At 38.3% G+C, this 25,372-nt stretch overlaps 1 protein-coding gene across 5 annotated transcripts in view; it reads right to left on the reverse strand.

Annotated features, from left to right (window-relative positions):
• Positions 1–25,372, reverse strand: part of STARD13 (StAR related lipid transfer domain containing 13) — a 104,338-nt gene that overhangs the window by 41,452 nt on the left and 37,514 nt on the right. Inside the window, exon 1 of one of the 5 annotated variants that reach the window (XM_014076493.2) lies at positions 1,285–1,514. The exons of the other annotated variants lie outside the window; for them this stretch is intronic. The gene's annotated coding sequence lies outside the window, so the exon portion shown is untranslated. Of the gene's footprint in view, positions 1–1,284; positions 1,515–25,372 lie in introns of those variants that run through there. 5 annotated transcript variants of the gene reach the window in all.

The following is a 25,372-nucleotide window of genomic DNA, read 5'->3' on the forward strand; positions in this document are numbered from 1 at the left end:
CAAATTCTAAAACATCCACATTTCCGCAATGAAGTGTATGTTTGTGCGTGCAAACATGTGTGAGAGAGATCTATATATCTTATAACATATATATCAGAATCTCCTAATTCATTTCTAGAAAATCATGGAAAGCAGAAGTAAATATGGATAGTTTAATATGGATAGTTTATTGAAATAAAGACTTAATAAGATTAAACTGTAATTTGCTTAGTTTGCAAATTAAGAAATCAGAACTTTAAATTGAATTAAAGGTCTCAAAAGAAACAGAGATAATTTATTACATCCCATAAAAGTGGGAATATTTAAAAGTTCTAATTCATTCAAAGTATAACAAATTACTGAAAGTAAACTCCAAACTTTAATTTTTTTTAAAAAAAAATCATGAATAAATGTAACCATTGTTGGCTGAGAAGGATTTTACAAATAAAAATAAATTATTACCAAAATAATATTAGTATTCAGATACTTAGAAATACCTCTACAAGATGGACAAAATATGATAAATACTTTTAATAGAAGTAGGAAATGTTTTAGATTAAAGAAGGCAGTTATGTACTGAAAGGACAGCTTGGGCATCCCAAATGTCATATACTATTAAAAAGGATTTCAACTAGACAAGTAATTGCATTAATACATGATGATACAGAGAAAGATTGGGTAACATGAACTACAAATAACGTTAACATAAAATATGTATTACTTTCTCACCATGGTACCTAAGCGTATACCACTCATGTAAAATCTCTTTTTAGACCTAACAGTTACATATGTGGAGAAAATGGTTGAGCAATTTAAGGTTAAGTTAAATTTCATTTTCTTCTGCAACTAATGTTTTGATCCTCTTTAAAGTCAGAAGAACAAAGAATCTGTTCAGACAGCAAGATTCCTGATGTCTAAATGAACCAAAAAGTTCACTAGGCACCAACCTTACTTGGATGCAATAAGGTTATAATAAAACCACATATGCTTCTTTGCCTCTACAGAAATTTAATTTTGAAATATTATGTAAAAAATCTATGAAAGTCACACAATTATTTGCCTTAATAGCCATCTTTAATATGCTACATGTAACAAACTCACATAAACACAAACACATACAAAATTCTAGTCATAACAAAGTACAGATTTGCAACCTGGCCGTAAACTAGAATTAAATGCATAGTATCATGAAGTACCATATAATATTGAGAATAAACAAATGGGTATTAAACTGGTTCAGCTTTAAAAAAAAATTGAGATTAGCGTAAATCAGATTCCCAAAGTCTTGATTTGTATTTCACCTACCGGAATATGATGTCCTGGCTGCCAGCTAGTAGTTCGCATTAAGTCTGATGAGTCATGCAAGTTATGCTGTATATCCTTGGTTTAAACAAGCACTTAATAACTTTTCTGTTCAAAATTTATTCCCGGTAGGAAAGAAGAAAAATGAAAAATCCCAAACATGTGGGTTTTTTAAACAGCTCTAGTGGGAAAGGAGCAAGATGACCCCAGTAACTTTGTCCAGATGCTATGAAATGGAAAAGATATTGGAACAAGCTGATTAACTAAGAAATTCTGTTTGCAGCCCTTTGTGTATCTAAGGATTAATGAGCAACCTGGAGGAGATGACAACCTGAGGTACAGCCTCAGACCAATAACCTTCAAATGGCTGTTAATTCCGGGAAAGTAATATGTGGCAAGGTTATTAAAGTAGTTGTAATGGAAGTTGAGGAAAAGGCCATGGAAAACTGTACAGACTATAGACAGGACATCTTCATTTATGAGACGCCAAAATTTCCTTTCTAGAAAAATGCTCTCCAGTTGGATTTTCAGTTGGATTCCTGAAATGATTACTTAAGCAAGATGCTTAAATTTCTTATAAACAGTAGCTAAATTAGGGATTTGGGATGAAGACCAAGTACAGTAAATTATTCTTTTTGAATGTGTCATTATAGCACTCAGCTTCATAAAATAAATTAAAGTGAATTAAAATTGTCGAGATGACACTGGCTGTTCAAGTCCACGTTATCTTCCAAATATGTTAAGACTGCAACTCTGAAATTCCTAACACGAATTTAGGCCCCCAAAGCCTTTATTAAGCACCAAATTAGGAACAGTCTCTCAAAAATTCTAGCCATGCTTACCAGGGATTTGAAATTTAGGTATCTTAACACCATACGATTAGAGAAAATGTTGTTCAGTTTGATTAGAGAAAAAGCTAATCAGTATTGGAACAGTATTATATTGAATAATTTATATTTTTACAAATAAATAAACAAATAAACAAATAAATGAATGGTGCTGGTGAGGGAGGGATGATCACCCTTGTAGAATGGAATGGATGTTCTTTTGTGGAGAACCATGAGGTTTAGTTTTTCCATCACTATATTTATATATTTACATACAAGTACAGGAAGTCCTCAACTTATGACCACAATTGAACTAAATTTTTCTGTTGCTAAGCAAGACAGTTGTTAGGTGAGTTGTGCCCCATTCTTGCCTTTCTTGCCACAATGTTAAGTGAATCACTGTGTTTGTTAAAATTAGCAACATGATTTTTAAATTAATCTGGCTTTCCTATTGACTTTGCTTGCCAGGGGGGTCGTGCACAGGCATGCCACACCCATAATGCTATGTGCACGATACACCCACTGCACATGCATGACCAGCAGCCCTTCCCTATTTTGCACGGTTTTTTCGCCCTCCTCAGGCTCCAGAGGCTTTCTAGGAGCCTGGGGAGGGGGAAAACAGCTCCCCCGCAACCTGGAGGTTTCAGGAGCTTCCCTCAGGAGGGCGAAAAACGGACCTATGGGGAACCCAGAATTTCAGGAATAGTGACTTCCGGTTTGTCTGTAGGGCTGATTTTTGACCTCCAGAGTCTTCAGGAGGCTTCCCTGAAGGCTCCGGAGTGCGAAAAATGGACCTATGGACAAACTGGAATTCACTTCCGGCTTACTCGTAGGGCTAGTTTTTGCCTTCCGGAGCCTTCAGGGAAGCCTCCTGAAGGCTCAGGAGGACGAAAAACGGTCTTACGAGCAAACCGGAAGTCACCATTCCCGAACTTTTGGTTTGCGGATAGGGCCGGTTTTTCATGCCTCAAAAACAGCCTCAAAAGAAGGCCAAAGTCAGCTGGCCAGCACACGCATGCATGCTCAAGCTTACAGGGCACGCCTCGCCCTGTAACAAATGGCTCCGTTTGCCACCTGTGGCACGCGTGCCATAGATTCGCCGTCACGGGAATAGGGAATCCAGTTCTGGTCACTATGATACAAAAAAGATTCTGGAACCCTAGAAAAAAATAAAGTACAACTTTCTTGTACAAAAATTGAGATTTTGTTTCCTTCTCTTATGTGTAAGTTTTTATTCCTAAATTATATCAATAAATATTATAGAAACGTTCAGTTGATGAAGGGTAGGATTTTAAGAGATATTCAACCAAAAAACACCACTTATGGATTTCATTAACTATGCATGAGTTGGAAAAGAAGCAGAAGCAAAATAGGTCAGATTAAATAGCACATATTAAGAATTATAGTTGTTTGCTATCTGGGGATCTGAAAAGGAGAAGGGTTGTGCAGACCCAAAAGTTGAAACATAATGGGGAAAAAAATTACACAGCGGATGGTTATCAAGACTGTAACTGCCTATCTTAAGGACAGACGATACAAAAGAAGATCCTTTTAAAGACTAAGAAGGTGCCATTTCATCACACTTGCTCAATAATGTCCATAAAGACTTGTCTAAATGTGAAGGGATAGTTTTTATATAGTTTTCTCACTAGGGGAACCAGTTGTTAATCTCTTTTTATCCAAGCAATTTCAAATTATAGTGCTTGTTGGGCATGAGAAACAGCTTGATAGAACCACAGCCTCTATAATGACATATTTGTCCTGTCAGTTGCTGCATGCAATTTTTTTTCTTAATGGCATCCATAAAAGCAAACTCCAGATGCTTCTCACAGGCAGTCCATAATTCCACACCAAAGGCATAAAATGAAATGAATGTGCATGTTGTACTACTGTTTTTGCAGTTCAGCAAAACATTGAAAATACAACGCTGTTACATTTAATTCCAGGTATGTGTTCTGACACATACATACAAATGGACATGCACACACAGTTATGCTATCTATAAAACTGTTGCTTCACTCACATATTTTTATTGGGTTGATAATCCTCTTCATCTCACACCTATTTTTTATACTAAGGAACACTTTCTTCTTCTTAAAGTAGCTTACAAAATTACATACATACATACATACATACATACATACATACATACATACATACATACATGCTGGTCTTGTTGTATTCGGGTCTTTTCTTGCTACCATTTAATGTTACCCATTTAATGCCTTGAACAAATTTAATTATTAATCAAAAATAGCTTTATATTGGATCTATCCATTTATTAGTTCTGGCCATACTCACATCCGCACTGAAGTCCCCTGAGCATCACTCAAAAAGCAAAGTGCAGCATTTTGCTAGAGAAAGTTTGTATATTCCTTAAAGGGAAGGCATATAACATATGAAGAGATGCTCCCTTAAGAATCATAGTTTCAAGCTTCAAAGGTAATAATCAACTACACGACCCTCGCCTAGAAACAAACTGTCAGTCCAAAAACTACAATAGAGGCATCATTGGTTTCAATCAAAATTTGAATAGCAACACTCTGCAATAATTGAAGTTTCTAGTTGGGTTTTAAGGGCAGTTGTTGCCATAGCAACTGAAATACTACACTAAAAATACAGTTTGCAGACAAAGCAGAAACAATTCTTTTTTTAAAAAATCAGAAGAAAATGATTTTTTTTTAAAAGGTAGCCTTCCATCTCAAACTGTCTGATACTCTATCCCTGAATCTTAAAATAAAAGTACTTCTACTTTGTCTAGATTTTATCTGTCTGAATGCTGTATGATGATATCAAAGGACAGTTGAACAAAGTCCTTATCTCCACTCCTGCCTCCAAGCACATAAAATCTGTTGAGATAATTTAGCACAGTGGTTCCCAAAGTGGGGTTCATGCCCCACAGGGGGGAAATTTGATTTTTAATGGGGGCAATTTGAATCTTTAAACCAGGTTAATAGGCTTTTAGCCTTCTTCCACGTGAGTAGAGTTCACTTTTTGAGTGAAGTAAGAATTATGTCAGGGGATGGGGGACATCAGGATTGTAAAGATGCTTAGGTGGGGCATAGCCAAAAAAAGGTTGGGAACCACTGGTTTAGCGGGAAGGAAAAAAAGAAGACCTATTCTTAATGGAACTTTGCTCAGACATCATTATGTCTTAGAATTTCTTCACCACAATCCAATTAACACAGATTCTAAACACTGATCAACACCACCTGACTTGCCTAAAACCTGATGGAAAGAATATATCATATGGTTCGCCACGCACTGAAACTGTGAGCATTCATGCCTTTTGCACACAGCCTGCCATGCATGGGTTTTGCTCAAGTGCGTGGCTTGCATGCATGCACACAGCTTAGAAAATGTGGCTAAATAGGACAGCATAGAGCTGGGGTGGGTGGGCTGGCCCACCCTCAGATTGTCACTACTGGTTCACCCAAACCAGTCCGAACTGGCTGAATGCCACCACTGTTTAGAACCTACCGTCAATCTATGGCTGATTTTTCTCAGTGGTTTTGTGTAGCTGTTAAAAAAACATATCTTTCCATTACCAGGCTTGGAATATAATTCAGATAATTAAAAATGGTATCTGTTCCTTCTTCCTTATTTAACAGTGCCGTTCCAGAAAAATGAGAAGAGACAGGAAGAATTGCAAACAGTCATGGTTAGTGTTGAAAACTTGCCTTCAAGATAAACTGATGAAAAACATGTAAGTCATTGCAATTAGGTAATTTTTAAATACAGTATTAGAAAGATTTTCATATATGGAAAATTATTTTGAAAGTCCCTGAAACATGTGAAATGGACTCTACATATTCCATGCTTGGGATTTCTTTTTAAAAGAGAAGTGAAACAGAATTTGAGGCTCATATATTAACTAAGGTGCTATTTATATATTAAAATACCCTGAATTTTAATATGCTTAAGTAAATTATGAAGTCCTTCTTGGCTGTACCGGCCTTGGAGAGTGTAGCAAAATAGTTTGCTTTGATCTTATGAATACAGCGTTTCTCTTTGTAGTTCAAGCAAATAATTTTGCTACACTACAGTAATCAGTTTGGGATCATCTTAATTGCTAACAGCATTGTTCACAAAACTAGTTGAAGGTGGAACTGAAAAGAACAAAGGCTACTGGATGTCAGGATTAAAAGCAAGTTAGAGGATTATCAATCCAAAAGACGGCATGTTTCTCACTTAAAACAAAAAGGGGATAATCTATAATCTATTTATAGAAAGATTAGACACTAAGGAAGAGAAAGAAAGAAAGAAAGAAAGAAAGAAAGAAAGAAAGAAAGAAAGAAAGAGGGTATTAGAGTCGAAAAAGCGGAAATTTAGATGTTGTCCAAAATCTAGCAGTGATTCACACTGCCAAATAGTTTACATCTCTTCCTTCAGTGCATCCTTAAATGGAAAAGGGATAGGAAGGAGGTTCCTATGTGTATTGAGATTCACAGGTTTCACAGAATGACATTCATCATACCGTAGCAAGCTGAGAAAATAACAGAAAAATCAAAACAGCAACAAAGTACACTTATGGTAGAATATATGGACACCCACTGACCAAAAGAGCAAATTTTGATGGCAGAAAAGATACAATTGTTGATAATTAAAGACAGAGAGCTACGGCTAAGCTTACCCACAAATGTATTTGAGTTCAGCCATTATATTTATTTTTAAAAACCCTAAATACGCATTCAAGAAATTAAGATTAAGCTGCTGTTTGTCCAGAAACGGCAAGGTTTGGCTAGGGCCACTAGATCCTATCTGGATTGGATCACCCTCCATCCTGGAATTCTCCTGGATTCATGGCTTCTGCTTGATCGTAGGTTTGAGGCTGTGGATAGGTACTGGGTTTCCCTCAAAATAAGACCAGGTCTTATATTAATTTTTCTTCCCAAAGATACATTATGGCTTATTTTCTAGTTTGGTCTTATTTTGGGGGAAATACAGTACTAAATGCCTCTGTCTGCTGACAATCTTAACTGGGGCTTATTTTGGGGGTTGGGCTTATATTACAAGCACCCTGAAAAATCATGCTAGGGCTTATTTTCCAGTTGGGTCTTATTTTCAGGAAAACAGGATAGTGGTTTCACAGCTTTGGCTGCTTTATGCCAGTTTCAACCCTTCTAGCAACAGCCCCTTACGTGCTTGACACTTGGGTTACTTCGGTGCATTCTAATATAGCTAGGAGGATTAAACATTCATTATAATTAAAAGTATTTTTGAAAGAATAACCAGGGTTGGGGTGGGGGAAGAAGGGGGTTCTTATCTTTGCAATTGTTCCATTATTTCCTTATTCCCTTTCAAACGCATGCAAAGTGTCTCAGAGTCTCCTTCAGATTTATATAGTTGCTATGAAACCGAGCGTTAATTTAAAAATTAAAATGAAAAACCTAATCTCTCTGCCTTTGAATACACAGGCATCTTATTCAATTAGCAAGTGTACATATATACACATATCACACAGTGCCTGCTGATTTATCGCTGAAAAATGCTTCAAATTGATTCCGGTAACATCAAAGTCAGGCAGGGTGGAAATAGCCAGTGCACAGCAAACATCAGCCTCAGCGGATGACAAATAAGCAAACAAAGAGGCCATGAGAAGGGAACAAAAGACCTCAAAGCAACTATGATCACAAGGGCAGACTGACAGTACAACAGAGGAAAAGTCATTACAATGGTCCTTCCAATGAAGTATAACCAGTGTGCCTTAATGATTGCCAAGATCTTGCTATTATACCAATATATGGTTTTTGCTAAATATACCATGCAGATCCTACTAGCAATAAATCCATAGCCTCCCCAATAGAGTTATTAGTGGGGTGGCCATTATTATGATACAACTTATCCATCACATTCTGTCATAAGGAACATAAAAATTCTAAAAGGTTCTAAATGATGGACTCCCAGCACTACTACTAGAACCATTATATCTTTTCCTCTTGAATAAATTCCCTGGGGAGGAAAGGGCATGGAATAAGAGCGAGAAGAACACAAGAGGATCACAATTTAAAGAAAATATCACCAGAGATCTCTTTGCTGGAAGTGAATGTCTTCCTCAGCAGATGTTCCCTTACACTATTGCAGTTATTGATGTCCTGTGAAGAGTCCTACATAAACTGCCTTGAGCTAATGGAGGAGATGTAGGATACAAATAAATAAATACTCTGAAAACGAGAGACTTTATTTACATGGCAAGGACACATGTTACATAAACACTCCATCAATTTAGTAATCCCCCTTTCCCACTATTCTTGGCAGCAAGATCTTCCCTAATTGTAAGGAAACCTACTAAATAAAAATGATGGTAACAAAAATAGGTCCTCTGAATCAACAATTACCTCAGCTGAAAAACTAGTATTTTATAGTTAGGAAGCCACTGGGCAGAACTATAACTGTCAAGAATAATACATACATCTGCCAAAACTTTAAAAGGAGAGGGCATCAAGAATCTTGGGCAGAATCCAACTTACTCTGCCTCTACTATTGATAACTGAATAGTACCGGGCATGATGTTGCCTCTTTCCTAATTTACATCCTCCCCCATTGGTAAGAACAGACTCCCATCCCCCTGAATTAATGACATCAATCAGCAGGGAGTTTTGTAAAATGCATAAACCAGTCATTTTCCAAACTCTACCAGAAGATAAATGATTCCAGATGTTGGACTAAAGCCATTTTCCCACACATGCTACAATGTTTTGTTATCCATATTGGGTTATAATGTCGTGTGTGTGTGTGTGTGTGAGAGAGAGAGAGAGAGAGGGGGGGGGGAGGGAGGGAGGGAGGGAGGGAGGGAGAGAGAGAGAGAGAGAGAGGGAGAGAGAGAGAGATTGATTGAGTATAATTCAAAGAGTTAACAGCTAAAGCTTCCGCTTCTGGCTAAGAGCAAACAGTGTTTTAAAAGTATAATGGTAAAAGTTCAATTGCTGTACAAAGAGTGATAGAACTGATTGATGCCAAGCTAGGATTTCTAGGATCTTGTACAGAGTAACAACAACAAAACTGCTCATCTCCTGCTTCCTATTAATATCTGTACAAATGAGAAAACGGATCACTTCCAAAGTTCCTGAATAAATTAGAACTCAGTTCATGCCATTTCCATCTCACACCTTCTATTAAAATAAAAACATCCATCAACTTCAAACTTCATTGAAGATACGGATCCTTTCCCTCACCCTCCCCAAACTTCCAAGTCAAAAGGTAGTGACTCTTCCTAAAGTTGAACGCAGATGACAAGAATTATTCTAGGACTGAAGAAAAAAACATATTTAACTTTTCTTATATGTACCAAAGTTCTAATTTTCAATGAATATACAGAAAATAAAAAAGAACAATCAAATGCATTTTGGAATCAGTAATTTCTTTCCATTATTCTGATATAAATAAAGGAGTCAGGGGAATAATTCCTGCTTTTAACTTATTCTGGCTAGGTAGAATACATTTTCTCTTAGCAATACAAACATATAGTTCCTTCCATTTGTTTACATCCATAGCAGTTGTCAGTAAACCATTTACATATATAGTGGACTAATCTTTAATGGTAGTTTGACAACTTCTAAAATCTAGAAGAGAAAATAGCACTTAAATAAAACAGCAAAACTACGGGAAAAAAGGAGCAGTTTGAAAGCTCATTTGCGATTTTTTTCAAATAAGCAACTGCATGAAAAGCTTGATTGCATATCTCACATTCAACTAAAACTGTTAAAACTCTCTAATCGGAAGAGCAAATGGAGATAGTTAGCATAGTAATAACCACATACATATTGGAGGAAGCAGACTTACTTTGCGTAAAAATATCTTAAGGCTCGACTAGAAATATTATTTCTTCTACTGCTTACTGAGAAGTGTTCATAATCTGACAGATGGTTTCACTTTGCCACTGAGCATTTTCTCTTGCTTATCTCTGCCAGCTATTATTTCCACAAGGCTGTTTGCAGGACTGTGTGCTTTACATCTTTTCTGAACTAAATCAATGCCTCTCTTCACTTTGGCTGGTTTCTAATCCCGCCTCCTGTTCTTCTATAAATGAAAACTCACAGCTGGATCGTCTGTAAACCATTTCTCTTACCATCAGCTCCGCTGGGTAAATCGTGCAATCAGGCCATGAAGCAACCCGCTGGAAAAACAATCACTCATCTTAATGAGATACATATAAAAGCCAACCAATCATGAATACTGATATCTAATGACTGGTGTGTCCCTGGCTATGACCTTCAGGCCTGTCAGGCACAACCAACCAGAGCAACACAGTGATGGGTCCAAGTTGACGACTTTATTATATTCTACCTATAATACAAGAACCTCCCCAAACTGCTTGCCTTCTCTTGAGAACAAACAGATAAAGTTCCATAGAATGAGTGTGTCGGTCCTGGGTCTCTTGTGGCTATGCAACAATTCAAGGTTCAACTCCAGCCTTCCCCGGCTGGTAGTTTTCCACGAAGCCTGAAGCACCTATCAAGATTATCCAAGACCTACTTAACCTTATAAAATTACCTGGCAAACCAAATAATGTATTTTTATATTAAGTTGATTTAAAATAAATGTACATGTGCAGATATAATAAAAGCAACCTCTTGTTTTCATGTTCCACTCCTATAGAAGTCATGAATCTGTTTCTGGAACCATTGCTGTATTAGATAAGGAGGAACAAACTGAAGTTTGATTCAGTCAATATGGAAATTGGATTACTTTATGAGCGCAGAATAGGCATAGAACCATGATGGCGAACCTATGGCACGCATGCCACAGGTGGCATGCAGAGCATTCTCTGCGGGCATGCCAGCCGTCGCCCCAGCCCAGCTCCACCGCACATGCGTGCATGCCTCCCACCAGCCAGCTGGTTTTCAGGTCTCCGCTGTGCATGTGCGGAGGGAAGCACTCACATTGCATTTTGGGACCTAGTGCAGGGCCTCTGTGCGCCACTTTGGCTTTGCAAGAAACCCCCCCCCCGCACCCCATTTTGGGCCTGGAAAGCCTCCTGCACCAACCTGGCAGTGAAAAACGGGTGGGGTGGGGGCTGTGCGTATGCACGGGGGCAGGGGTCATGGTGCATGCGCAGGGGTTGGTACACAGGGAGGGGTCACATGCGCATTGCATTGGCATGCAATGACAAAAAGGTTAGCCATCGCTGGTATAGAACTTTTACAGCGCAAGATGTATTCCTATTGGATGAATTTAGTATCAATCTTATATTTGAATGCTCAAATGGCAATAGTTGGTAGAAATGATTTTTAATTAAAACTTCAGTTTTTATATGTTAGTGGATCTCACCTGGGAAGAAATCAGACATCTCAGGCATCCATGGATTAATTAGTCATAATTATATTAGTTGCTCTATGTATGACAGACCTGACTTTGAAAAATTATATTGGCTGAAATGTGTTTATCAATATTATAATTAAACCCAGCTGAACAGTTAAGTATTTTCACATATCAGCCTTTTTGGTAGCCAATTTATTTTTGGATTCAATTCAATGTACTGACTTTAACCATGAATGTTTAAAACTATCATGGACCAGAATATCTCGAGAGACACTTCTTCCACATGATTCTGCACAAAAAAGTTGGTGTCTGCTTCGGTTTTTCACTCTGAATTTTCCCACTATCAGAAATATAGAGAATAGGTACTTGAGATACAGTCGGTCATAATGAAAACATTGGAAATTGCTCTTAAATATGCCTACTTATCTCCATTGCTTTTTTAAAAGATAGGCATAAAAGACTGTGTTATTCCAGTCGGCTTTTATGGAAGGAATAGGAACATGTGTTTCTCATTTTTTTCTGAACTACAATTCCCAGGATTCCTTACTATTGGCAGTCCTGACTGGAGACTGTGAGCTTGGGTTCAGCAAGAGATACATGTAAAGCATTTGAAGGGGGCAACTTAGAGGCACATTACCATAGCGAAGCATATCCTCAGAAACCATCAAGTAGAGATATTTGCACAGTTGTTTCTAAGGCTGCCTCATATTATCTGATCTGATTATCTATACGGACCCGGGGTGGGTTCCGGCAGAGACTACTTCCGGTTTGCTCAGGGATGTTGCTCTGCGTATGTGCAGGAGCAAAAAAACAAGATGGGAGAACCGGTTCAGGGGCATGGCAGGCCTGGGTCACTGCCGGTTCCAGCGACCCAGGCTGCCAAGCTACTACCGGATTGGCCGAACTGGTCCGAACCATTAGGAACCCACCATTGGTACAGACCCTTCTTCCATCAGAACTGCCAGTGAAACAAGGTATCTGTGTGTGCACCTATAGCAGAGATGGTATTCAGCCGATTCTCTCCGGTTTGGGCGAACCAGTAGCGGCAGCTGCAGGAGGCTCTGCCCACCTGCCACGATGTAATGCACGAGCACTGCACATGCGCAGGTGGTGTGCATGCACAGACATGGCCCGTGCAAGCAAGTGCTTACATTTGCAAACCAGTAGGGAAGGTAAGTGAATCCCACCGCTGACCTACAGGTTCTTCTCAGTCTACAACTATTCATTTAGTGGTTGTTCAAAGTTACAATGGCAAAAACCTGACTTATGACCGTTTTCACACTTACAGCTGTTGTAGCATTCCCTATGATCACATGAACAACATTTGGCTACTTGGCAACTGGCATGTACATTATGATAGTTGCACTGTTTCAGGGTCTAATGATCACCATTTGTGACATTCTCAGCTTCCAAAAAGCAAAATCAACGGAAGCCAGATATGCTTAATCATACAATTCATTTGACAACTGCAGTAATTTGCTTAATGACCATCTTGCTTAGCCATGGAAATGTTGAGCTCAATTGTGGTGGTATGTTGAGGGCTGTCTGTATAAGTTTAGAGAACCTTTAAAGCAGACATAGGAGTCTTCCAGAGAATGCAGTCCTTTAACAGGTTTTTTTTCCGGGGGAGGGGGCATTATTCCACTCAGTGCAAAAATCCTTTTTAAGTGCTGTTTTGAAATGCTTTGTACAGCCCTACTCCCTACCTTTATTTTTTGACCAACTAATTTAAAACTTTGGATGCTGTAAAACTATTTAATATTTTTCGATTGCTCTCTGGCATTGTTGTTCTTTTTATTCTGATTGTCTTTTTTAAAAAAGTTTGTAAACCAATGTGATATTTGGTAGGCAGAAAAGGTAGGCTACGGATTAGAATACTGAATAGTGAAGTACATATTCTTTGTACCTTTTAATTCAATTCAAAATCCATGCCTGGAATATTTAGGTTTGGGATTTGAGTAATATGGCTAGGAAAACCAAGGAGGCCTCCTTACAAAAAGAATGTGTATAAACATATTATAGTAATCAAACAATTACTATATTTTAATTTGTGTGCAAATTAGGCCATTCTAAAAATGCAAATTAGTTTGTACCCTATAAGGGGTGAATTTGATTATTCTCTCCGCCTCTAACCATTTTCTGGATGCTTTATAAACCTTGTAAGAATGTGTATATAGTATGGGGTACAGAAATATAACATGGAAAACAGCCCAAAGCATAATTGGAGCAAGCAGATAGTAGCCATTTGGAAATGATCTTGAACCTATGAAGCAATAAAACAAGGACTAAAAGAAGTCCAAAAAAGATTAGCATTTATCTATATTGACAGATGCAACTGTTTTTAGAGCTATGTGTGCCTGTATGATAAAAGTGATGAACCAAACCTCAATCAGGCAAGATCAAAGTGAAAAAACAAAGCTTACAGACAATCCTAGATATTTCACTAAGTATCCCTAGATCACTGATATCTCAATTGCTTTTAGCATATAAAGTGCTATTGCCTTCCTCAAATTGCCCACATTTCTTATCAAAAACGGATTTGTAACTCTTGTAAGTAAAGCCTTATATCTTATGCTTAAGGATATTTACCCATGTAGTAGGGCTGCATTAATATTGTCCTTCTCATCTTTCCTATTACCTTCTTCTATTGGTATCTTATGATTATATCACTTTGTTGTTTATATGTACACCAAGAGCTTATGCACTGGAGACAAATTCCTTGTGTGTTGAATCATACTTGGCCAATAAAGAATAAAGAATTAGAACACGGCAAATGGGAGCTACACCATTCTGCTTGCCATGAAAATTTAAATATACTTATGCATGTTTTAATTATATATTATATTTTGTTTCTTTTAATTGCTTTGTTTATGTTATTTGTTAAAGTAATAAGCAATTTTTTTGGTTTTTGTTTTCCAGGGGTAAAAGTCATTTTTCAATTAATATTCTCTGAAATAAATATGTTGGCAACCTAGTCTTGCTGGAGAAGAAAAGATGAATGAAGGCAAATATATGTGTCCCAGGATAAGGTTGTAGGATCCAATTTGAGTCAGTCACTCGGACCAGAGGTTTATTCTTCCAAGCTTTTGGACTCATGCTGGAGCTCCTCCTCAGGGAACTTCTCTCTCTTTCTTCAGAATGGGTACCCATTAGGAGAGAGAGGGATTTCCTGAGGAGGGGCTACAGCATCAGAGGTGGGTTCCTACCAGTTCGCACCAGTTCGGTAGAACCGGTTCATCAAATCTACCGAACTGGTTAGAAGAGGTTCCACCATTGGACCCGGAAAGCAGGCCACACCTACAGAAGAGGTTCCAAAAATTTTTGAAACCCACCACTGTCCAGCATGCATCTGAAAACCCAGAAGACTAAATCTCTGGTCCTGGTGGCTGATCCAGATTGGATCCTGCAAGAAAAGATTATGTTAAATAATGAGATATTTTGTGAACCTTGTATAACTGTACTGAAATTTTAAGAAGAAAAATAAAAATAATCAAGAACTAATATTTAGAGTAAAAAGAGAAGAAAAAAATAAAGAAATAAGAAAGAACAAAGCCAAAAGTTGAAAGGGACAGAGGGAGAGAGGGAGAGAAAGAGACACACACAGAGAGAAAGAGAGAAATACAACTTTTCATTATAAATGTAAAGTAACCTCTGGTTACAACCTCATTGATCTTTTTTCTTTAGTCTATTTTTAATCAACCAAATCATATTCTAATTCCTTTTTTTTTGTCTCTCATACATATACATACATGGATAGACACACACATACAAAATCAGCTTGGTGTAATGGTTAAGATGCTAGCCTAGAAACCAGGAGACGGTGAACTCTAGTCCTGCTTAAGCCGTCTGGGCGACTTTGAGCCAGTCACTCTCTCTCAGTCCAACACATTTCACAGGGTTGCTGTTGGGAAAATAGGAGGAGGAAACAGTATTAAATATGTTAGCTGCCTTGAGTTACTTACGAAGCCACCCAGAAGCACTTTCAATGGTGAGAGGGGTTGCATATATATTTAATAAATAAAATAAAAGTAATAAATGTGGGATAAGAAAAAAGTTAGGTTTCCAGTTAGCATTAAACTTGTCTCTATTTACTTAGAACTACACACATTCCTGATTAAAGCTGACCTGACCATCTCAACAAGTTATATCATCTTCATCATCCATTCCTCTATGACGGGTAAGGTTGAATCTTTCTACCTTGGTGCATATAATAATCTTGCTGCCATTGTCATATACAAAAACAAAGTTCCATAAGTTTTTCCCCCACAGTGGTTTATCTATCAGCTCCCCCCCAAAAGTCTCTGGTTTCAAGAATATATTAATCTTTAAAATATTTTGCATTATTATACGTAACGGAGTACAAAATCCTCTGAGCCTGTAAATGGTGCTTTATAGGCTAATGCAATTATGTCTATGGTCGATGATTACACCATCATTTCTGGGCTTATCTAAGTTACAGAATCATGTAGCCACTCTGCATTTTAAAACCATTTAAATCATGACTGTAGGAAAAGTGCAATTTTGCTTATCACTTGGGGAAAACATTTGTAGAAAAGGAAAATATAATTTCAGTGTAAAAATGTTAACAAACCAAGCACTTGTAACTGTACCCAATTTATATAAAGAAACAGACAGAAGTGAGCAAGATCACTACCACTTTCAAGTCCAAGGTGACCTATATGATGATGGATGGGTTTGTTGTCCCCATGACCTCATGTCCTTTTGTGTTTAGAGGTACTCATTCTGCCCTGATAATATTGCAGACGATTAGATTTTTTATCCTGCAGACATCCTATACAGACATACCCCAAACAGTCCTAGGTGCTGCACCATGAGGTACAAATTAACTGATGCTGTTTTATTCAACCATTAGAAAATGAGAACAATTTTAAAAGTTCCAGTTTTAGACAGAAAAACATTTTTTCCAGATGCCCTCTTAATTTGAAAATGTATTTTTTTTAAATGGGCCTAAATAAGATTATTATCAGTTCTTTTTCTCTGCAGAGCAAGACTAAGATTAAAAATGCATAATTTTATTTAATCAGCAGAACTGAAAAGCAATGGAAGAGTTTTAAGAAAAATAGAATGGTTAAAGTCAAGATTAATTATGGGTAAAACCATGTTTGAATACAGGCAGTCTGAAAAACGACAGGTCAAAGATCCGTGCAGTTCTACATCTTGCCCACTAGAGGCCATCTAGAGTTCAACCATGATTTTCAGAAGTATTATGTAATAGGTTCAGTTGAAAAACTAAAGCATTATTTTATTATTTCACAATCTTTTTTATTTCCTAATTTCCTATAAGAAATTGCCACTGCTTTAATGTGCTATAGGGCAACACATTATTTAAAAACACACTAATTTCTGTGGAACATCATTCATATACAGTCATCCTGATATCAATTACAAAATTATGCAACTCCATAAACTTCCAAGTTGCTAACTGGGATTTATTAACCTTTATAACTTAAACAATGAGGGTCCTGAATAGCAGCGGGATTCACTTACCTTCCCTACTGGTTCACAAATGTGAGCACGCATATATGCGCGCACTCTAGATTTGCTCGAACAAACCGCATCTATGCATGCACTGCCTTCTGTGCATGTGCAGTGCTCACGCATTACATCGGGGTGGGTGGAGCCTCCTGCAGCCGCCGCTATCAGTTCCCCAAACCGGAGAGAACTGGCTGAATACCACCTCTGTCCAGAAGCATCTCCTACCCAGAAGTATGCTTATTTGTGTTGTTCTTGGAATTATTCCTCAAGGAAATTTCCCTGGCATCCATACAATTGCTTATATATTGGTGTGGGTAGAAACACTTCTGCTTTTCAAGGAATTTTAGATCTCAAATGAATGTGTTTTATTTATTTTTAAAGTATTTTTGATTATTTTGGGTGACCTTCTCATTAGTTTCAATAATTTAGCCTCAAACCACAAACTTCCTGATTTAGCTCTTGAATCCACAGTATACTGGTAAAGCATTTTCTTTATAGAAAGATGAACTGTAATCTCATCGGTTATAAAAAGAAAATGACTACTTGTGAAGAAGAAATATGGACATGCAAGAACTCCAAAAAGAATTGTCTACTTAAAAATCTTGGTAAATAACTTACTTACATAAGTTGAGTTGTATTGACATGAAGAGAACACCAATTATCATTTGGGCTAGGTCTTTGACAGATAGTGATGTAATTATCCACAGGTGTTTTATTTACTATACTGAAAACGTATTCCATATTAAATAGGTTTACACTGCCAACAAATGCCCATAACAAATAAAGCTGGAAGAACTTAAAATTTTTGGAAGATAGGCATAAGTAGGATAGTTGCAGGGGTGGAATTCAACCAGTTCAGACCAGTTTGGGCAAACCGGATGCTAATTTTGCATGTGATTCACCGAACCAGTAGTTGGAAGGATTAGCTGGCCTCACCCACCCCTGCCCTCCCTGGAATCTCCACGTGCCCCGTTCATCATGCCAGGTAAGTGGAGGGCTCGTCCGGAGGCCCTAGGAGGGCAAAAAATGGGTCTTCCTGAAATTCCAGAAGTGGGCTTATTTCTGGTTCTTTTTCACCCTCTTGGAGGCTCGAGGAGAGCCTCTGGAGCTGGGGGAGGGTAAAAAAGGGGTCTCCTGGAAGTTTTGGAACTCCGGAAATGGCCCTATTTCCGGCCTCCAAAGAGCCTCCGGAGCCTGGGGAGGGCAAAACCGCCCCCTCCCACTGCTGTGGTGCAGGGGGTCGAGTAGGCCATGCCCACATGGCCACGCTCACCTAGCAACTGGGCAGAGAACTGGTTGCTAACATTTTTCAATCTCACCCTTGGATAGTTGTTATCTAACTGCTATCTATATACTGCAGCATAATATACTGCAGAGAAGGGCTGAATGCTGGTTCTATTTTTCCCCCTCCTTGGAGGAGGAGGAACAGCATTCCCTCAATAGTGTATCTTGCCCTCTCAAACAAAATGCCTGTATGGCAGGGGAGGAGGAGAAGAAGCCAAGTAGCAAGAGCAGGCAAATAAGGTGAACCTACTCATTCAAAAAGCCAATTGAGAACATTTTCCCCAAGCCTCCCTCCTCAAAACCTGGAAGTGGCACTCCTTCATCTCTAGGAGAGTGATAACAAGTTCAAATATGATCTTTGCCAAGTTGGAGCCCTCCGGCCTTATTCAGACTACAATTTAAAGAAATTTGAACAACTGTAATCCCAACACACCTAGGATTTACCTTTCATCTGTGCCAGTTTTGCATGTGATGATTCATAAAACTATCCTGTCTATCTCCAGCGTGTTACAAAAAACCCTGCATATTTGAATTATTAAAAGAGAAACTCATTTTCTCAGTAAGCATTCCAGCATGTTTTTGTCCCCAGATATTCATCTTAGAAGCAAGGATGGAATATAAATGTGCAAACATTTAAAATAAACATTTTCATGATTGCAGAAAAAAATGTCACAAACAAAACATATCTGAAATTAGATATTTATGCTTAAGTAAACTTGCAATATTCATAATTTTGTAAATGTGCCTTGTGTTGCTAAAAAGTCTTAGTGTATGAGACTTTTGGGAGACTTTTGATCATCCCAGATGCGAGTACATCAGTGCTGTGAAGACAGTTATCTCACTTCCTATTGTGCCAAGAAAATAGAATAACGCAAAGGTTTGATACTTGGAAGACATCACAAAAGGTTGGCAACATATGAAGGATCAGATTGTGGAAGTATGCACAGATGAGGCCCTGGGGATCAGAGGAGATAGGACCAGGTGTGGATGGAATGGACATGAGAGCGAGGAATATGAATTCTGATAAAACATTTTCTCTTGTCTTCATTTCTTTGCCTTGACAATTAAGAGCTTTGCTCCTTTCCTGTCTCTCTCACTGAAGAGGGAGGGGGGTCGCAGAGAAGTGGCCTCAGAAAAAACTGCTTTTTTATTCTGCTCTGCAATAGGTAGGAAGAGGGGGGCTGCACATTAACAGCGAGACAGAAGTTACACCTTGAAACCTATAGCCAGGATGTTAGGAACAAGAATAGGTTGCTTATGAGAAAAACCCCAAAACCCACATAGAGGTGGCACACTTTGCAAGATACCCGTGACCTGGGGTGAAAAACAGGTGACGTGACATTTAGCCATTTAACATACAGGTATAAGGGTTTAGGGGGGCTGAAATCCAAATAACCAATCAAAATTATCTGTTACATTATTAGAGGAAGGGCAAAAGGTTGAACGCGACCATCCCTTGACTATAAAAACTACTGTAAGATTCTAGTCTTGGCCCTTGATTACTTTTCAAACCGGGGTCCTTATATCTTGGTACCAAAATAAAAGTATGATTCTATATTACACCTTGTGTCCGGATTTATCGGCTTCGACACCAAGCAAGAGCCTAGTTTTGGGGACAACACATACTTGTCACTAATGCTATGTAAGGCAAAATTAAAAATGCATTCAGAGTTCTTGAAAAAAGCCCTCTTTTTGAAAGAATACAATGAATATAAGTAGTAAAGACAGTAGCAGTAGTAGTAAAGACAGTTTCACATTTACTGGAAATAATCTAAACATTCCCAATTAAAAATAATGAATGCATTATTCTATGCAAAGTTGCATTTTAAATATTGGAATCCTTTCTCGGGTGACTGGTCTAAAGCTACAATCCTACAAATCCTTACATGGGAGACAGTCAGTGTGAATGAATGCTTCTGGGTTACTCTGGGGGCTGTTGGTTAGAAGGAATGTCACCTCATTGTTCAAAATTTCCCCCTTAATTTTAGAACACATCTAACTGTATTGAGTTAGGAGGACTGAGAACGAGCACAGGTGTTCAGAAACTATGCAATCCAATTAAAACATCTTTATAGGGAAGCGTATTTTTTCAGCCAGCAAAGAAGTTACACTTAACAGGCTTATAGCAATTAAGCAGCTTGGAAAGTTGCTTTGCCCTTAGAAATTTGCTGCCAGAAATCTAACCAGAGGGAAGCACTGTGGTCCTTGTGTGTCATGCAGCTGCTACGACTTTTCCATTTGAGAGGAAAAACTTGCCTCCAGTGTTTTGGAGGCATGTGAGTATACAAAAGTGTTCATTAGTATTGGATATACATTTTGGGTTATTAGAAACAGATGGTTAATTTTCACATGCTGTATGAGTCTTAAATTAAAATAATTGAAGACTATGGAAAATATAAAATGAGGAAAGGCCCATTGACACTCTATAGGACTGATCATCATCTATACACACTCAATCTTGATTAGTTAGCCAGAATCCTACCAATTAGCAGATAGGGAAAGAGAGGGGGTGGGGGACCTAATTCATGTTCTGAGTCCTGATTTTAATAGATTACAGGCTTTGATAATATCATACTGGGCTATAAATGTGCAACCACCAGCTGCTGAAACCAAAGTGGGAGAAAAAAAAGCTCACAATGAAATAGACTCTGGGCTCTGTAATTTCCTTATTCAACTCAAGTGTAGAGACATCAGCAGGCTCCATTGCTTTTAGAAAAATAACAAAAATGGTATCATGCTGTAAACTCCATCCCTTTCATTTAAGCATGGGATGTTACAACATACGATGGCACTTTCATTGCAACTGTGCTTTTATCACTAGTCTTCCATTTGACCTCTTACGGATGCTTCCACTCAGGCACAATTGTTCACTTATTTACATGAGGTCATGGTGTTTAAGTAATGAATTTGTATTAACGGAACTGTAGGAAGAGCTACAAAAAAAGATTATAATTTCTTTCAATGTATCTTGTTATTTCTACACGGTTCCATTATTTTACTTGGTTAAGAGCCACCAAATATTTGGAGGGATAGGAGCAGAGGTGGTATTCAGCCAATTCTCCCCGGTTCGTGTGAACCGGTAGCGGTGGCTGCGGGAGGCTTTGCCCATCTTCCCCAACATAATGCACGACCTTCTGTGCATGCGTGCTCATGCTCACATTTGCAAACCTGTAGGTAAGGTAAGTGAATCCCACTACTGGAAAGGAGGAACATTACGGTAATCAGAACTTATTATAGGATAGGAGTGGATAGTAGACAAGGAACAATGGCTAAGCCAGATGAATTGGAACATTCTTCACAGTATGGTTAGCCCCAAGTATCATTTCACCGATGCTTATAATTAAGTTTAATAAACCAATAATTGATGAGAGTGTAAGTTATTTGAAATATGAAATCTATCAAGAAACAATTATTTTAGCCCTATTGCCTAACATATATTGATGGAGGAGATGACCAGGCTGAGCCCAAGGGAGGGGTCAAACATATCATCAATCACGAGTCCCTGTGTGATCACAAGAGATTTAAGTCCACCCCTCCTTGAATCCCTTCTTAACTCCACTAATTTCCCTTAACCATTAGTAGTTCAGATTCTTGTAGAAAGCTTAAGCTTGCAATCCATCTTTATATTCATTTGAACTGCTTGAATCTCCTGACTTCCCTGGCTTGACATTTGAGATGCAAACTAAACTATGGAGCTTAACATTGAAGAATGCCATGAAGATTTATTTTCTCCAATAAATTTATTTCTCTAAAATTAAGCAATCTACATATCATAACCCTTCCTTTTGAGACTTATACTATCTGTAATTGCAATTGCCAAAATTGATGCTAGGGCTTTCCCATGATAACAACAACTAGGAAGGAAATTGAAATGCAAAGGTTATTTGAGGCTACAGTCTTTTCCCACACTGTAACTGTGTGGGAATTGCCTAATAACAACTAGAAGGGTTGCAATTGCCATCCTAAATTGACAGAGCCCCACAATGTTGTGGCTTATGACCTTGACACTAAGTGACACAGTTCCCAGTTCCAATACTATTGATGAAAAAGGATTTATATACCCCACACTTTCATGTTCATACCAATACATGTATTGAACCAGAAAATGCTGATGAGACTAACTTAGGTCAAGTTTAAAGACTATGGCACATTGTACTTGAACCTGAATATCTGTTCATTTTTTCTGCCGTAGTTATTTATTTTTAACTACTGTTATTGAGAGGCAGTCTTGTCAAGTGGTCAAGACATCAGACTAGGAACTGGAAGTCCATGAGTTCTAGTCTCACTTTAGGTACAAAGCCAGCTGGGTGATTGGGAAGGGAAAATCACTTTCTCTCAGCCCTTGGAAGAAGACAATGGCAAACTCTTAAGGTTCATCTTCCTTTCTGAATCAGGTGATTTTATAGTCTCTGAAGTGAGGAAGTAGCCAGTCAGGCAGATGATGTAGATGTCATAAGAAAAGGCCATGTAAAAGAGGAGAAATAGCCGCTACCAAGGCAACAATCAATTCCCCCCCCCCAAAAAAAACCTAATTTGAAAAAATGTCTCACACAAGTATCCTCCCTAATACACACAAAGATAAAGTGAAGCACACTCAGACATGCAAGGCTCTGTTACTATAGCTATTTCAATAAAAGTATTATTAGACCTATATGACATTGGTTTCTTTATCTGGTCTACCTCACAGGATTAGGCATATCGCTGTAGAAATAAAATGGAGATAAAATGGAAAAAGGTGAACCAAAATAAAGAATCAACAACAATCTGTCTTAAATCTTGATATGGACTTCTGCCAAAGCTTTGGTGCTAATTATCTATACATGTTTGATTTATAAGAGCCAAGGTGGCGCAGTGGTTAAAATGCAGCACTGCAGGCTACTGCTAGATCAGCAGGTCAGCGGTTCAAATCTCACTGGCTCAGGGTTGACTCAGCCTTCCATCCTTCCGAGGTGGGTAAAATGAGGACCCAGATTGTTGGGGGCAATATGCTGACTCTCTGTAAACCGCTTAGAGAGGCCTGAAAGGCCTATGAAGCGGTATATAAGTCTACTGCTATTGCTATTGCTATTGCTATTGTTTGTTTATTTGGCTGAATTAATACGGCCACCCATCTGACATGAAATGAATCTGAGCAGCATACAATAAAACAACAAATTAAAACATTTTACGCATCTGTTAAGACAATAACAATAGATACAGCAAGACTGTGAGAGGGAAGATATGACATATACTACAACCAGCACATAGGCTCCCAATTACCAAGGCATCTCCAAGCTTGTTGAAAAAAGCACATTTTGAGGGCTTTCCAGAGGACCATTAAAAGTGGGGTTGTTGTTTCAAGACAGATACCATGGCAGAAAAGCCATGATGGAGCTCCAGATGGGTCCTAGAAGATCTTGTGATCTTAGGTGAGAAATTATCTTTCCATCAGTGGTGAGTTTTAATTTTTTTTAGAACCTCTTCTGTAGGTGTGGCCTACTTTGTGGGAGTAGTTTGCTGGCCATGTGACCAGGTGAGAGTGGCTTGCCAGCCATGTGACTGAGTAGGAGTGGCTTGCAAGCCATGTGACTGGGTGAGCGTGGCCAACTTGTAAAATGTGGTGAAACTCACTTAACAGCGCTCTTGCTTTGTAACCAAAATGTTGGCTCAGAAACTCTGGCATTTGAAGCACGCAAGTCTTAAAGCTGTCAAGTTACAAGACCCTTGCACCCCTAACCCTTTAGAAAAAAACGCCCAAGGGTGTTCAAACTTGACAGCTTTAAGACTTGTGGACTTCAACTCCCAGAATTCCTCCTCTCGCTCTTCATCTTGATGATGTGCGGACGGGCGGGGGGAGGGAGCTGGAACCGGTTCTAAACGGCACTGTAGATTTGTGGAACCTCTTCTATAGGTTAGAATTGGCAGGAAGCCACCCCTGCTTTCCATATATAAGAGTGTTTTGAAGCCATCTCTTTGCCAGTAAAAGCAGCTGACAAAAGATGGTGCTATTGCAGTACTAAAAACTACCAATGCCTTTTGAAGGCTGGTGGCAAAACAAACAAAGCCATTAACAAAGGCAGCATGGAGGAACTCATGGGTTAGGTTTGAAAGCAAAAATAGAAATCCAGGCATGATTTAAGCTCAATTCTCCCCCCCCTTGTGTGTGATGTGTGATACACATAAAAAAGAGCTGGGGCTTGAATCTTAACATTAACCACCTCCACTCCCCCTCAAATAAACTTGAAACGATCTTTCAAATCTCATACTTTTTTTTAAATGTAGATTTTGAGGTTTTTTAATTGATGCATCTAAGTACACTAAAAAACCACAATAAAAATGGGTGAAACAGTTTTAGATGCAGACATGGGAAAGAAAGGCTTCTAGGACCAAAGACAATAGGCAGAGCATTTCATCTACAGAACTGAATTTTTATTGTTTAAACCTTTCCGGGAAAAAAACCTGATGTGTGAAAAGCAACAACCACTGGGAACGATTAAACTTGCTAATGTTTTCAGCCATGTGTTCTGGGAAGGGAGTGACATTCTACAATAATTGAATCATGCAGCATATGCCCTTAGGTGATTATGTTCAAAACAGAAGCTCTCCAAATGTCATTTGGTAAATGAAAATAGAGCTGGAAATCAGTAATAAACCAATATCCTCAAGCTACAGATTTTTTAAAAAGCCAATTTGATTAGAAATATGCAGTGTGCTTTCTGCTTATGAGAGAGGGCAGTATTGCGGTACAAATGATTAATTCAAAAATCCAACCAAGAAAGCAAAATTTAGATTTTACCAGAAAATTATGCAATGATTTTTAACTGCATGGGGTTTTGCTGCATTATTTCATCTAGAATTTATTCACGAAAACAACAGATTCCATGATTAACTGTCAATAAGTCCTAATTACAGATATTAGTATACATGCCTAGAGCACTTTATCTCAGTTTGGTGACCCTCAAAATTCTTGGAAATTCTGGCTTAAGGTTAACAAGTAGAACATGATCATAGCAGCACTACATGTGTTCTCTAAACAAGGCTACTGAAAAGCAAACTGCTTCCACTCCCATCATTACTAGCAGCCATGGGTGAGTTGATTCTAATGAAGTCTAAATTGCCAGACATTACATAATTGTGGAAGAAAATACTATAGTTTAATAACATGTGAACAAGCATTTCCTTTCACTTGTCCTAATATACAACCAGGCAGTTTCATTGGTGTACCTAGTATTAAGAGAGGAGTG

The sequence above is a fragment of the Thamnophis sirtalis genome, unplaced genomic scaffold (assembly GCF_051295495.1).
Source record: "Thamnophis sirtalis isolate CommonGarterSnake01/CBP01778 unplaced genomic scaffold, rThaSir2_p1.2 scaffold_8, whole genome shotgun sequence".
NCBI lineage: Eukaryota > Metazoa > Chordata > Lepidosauria > Squamata > Natricidae > Thamnophis > Thamnophis sirtalis.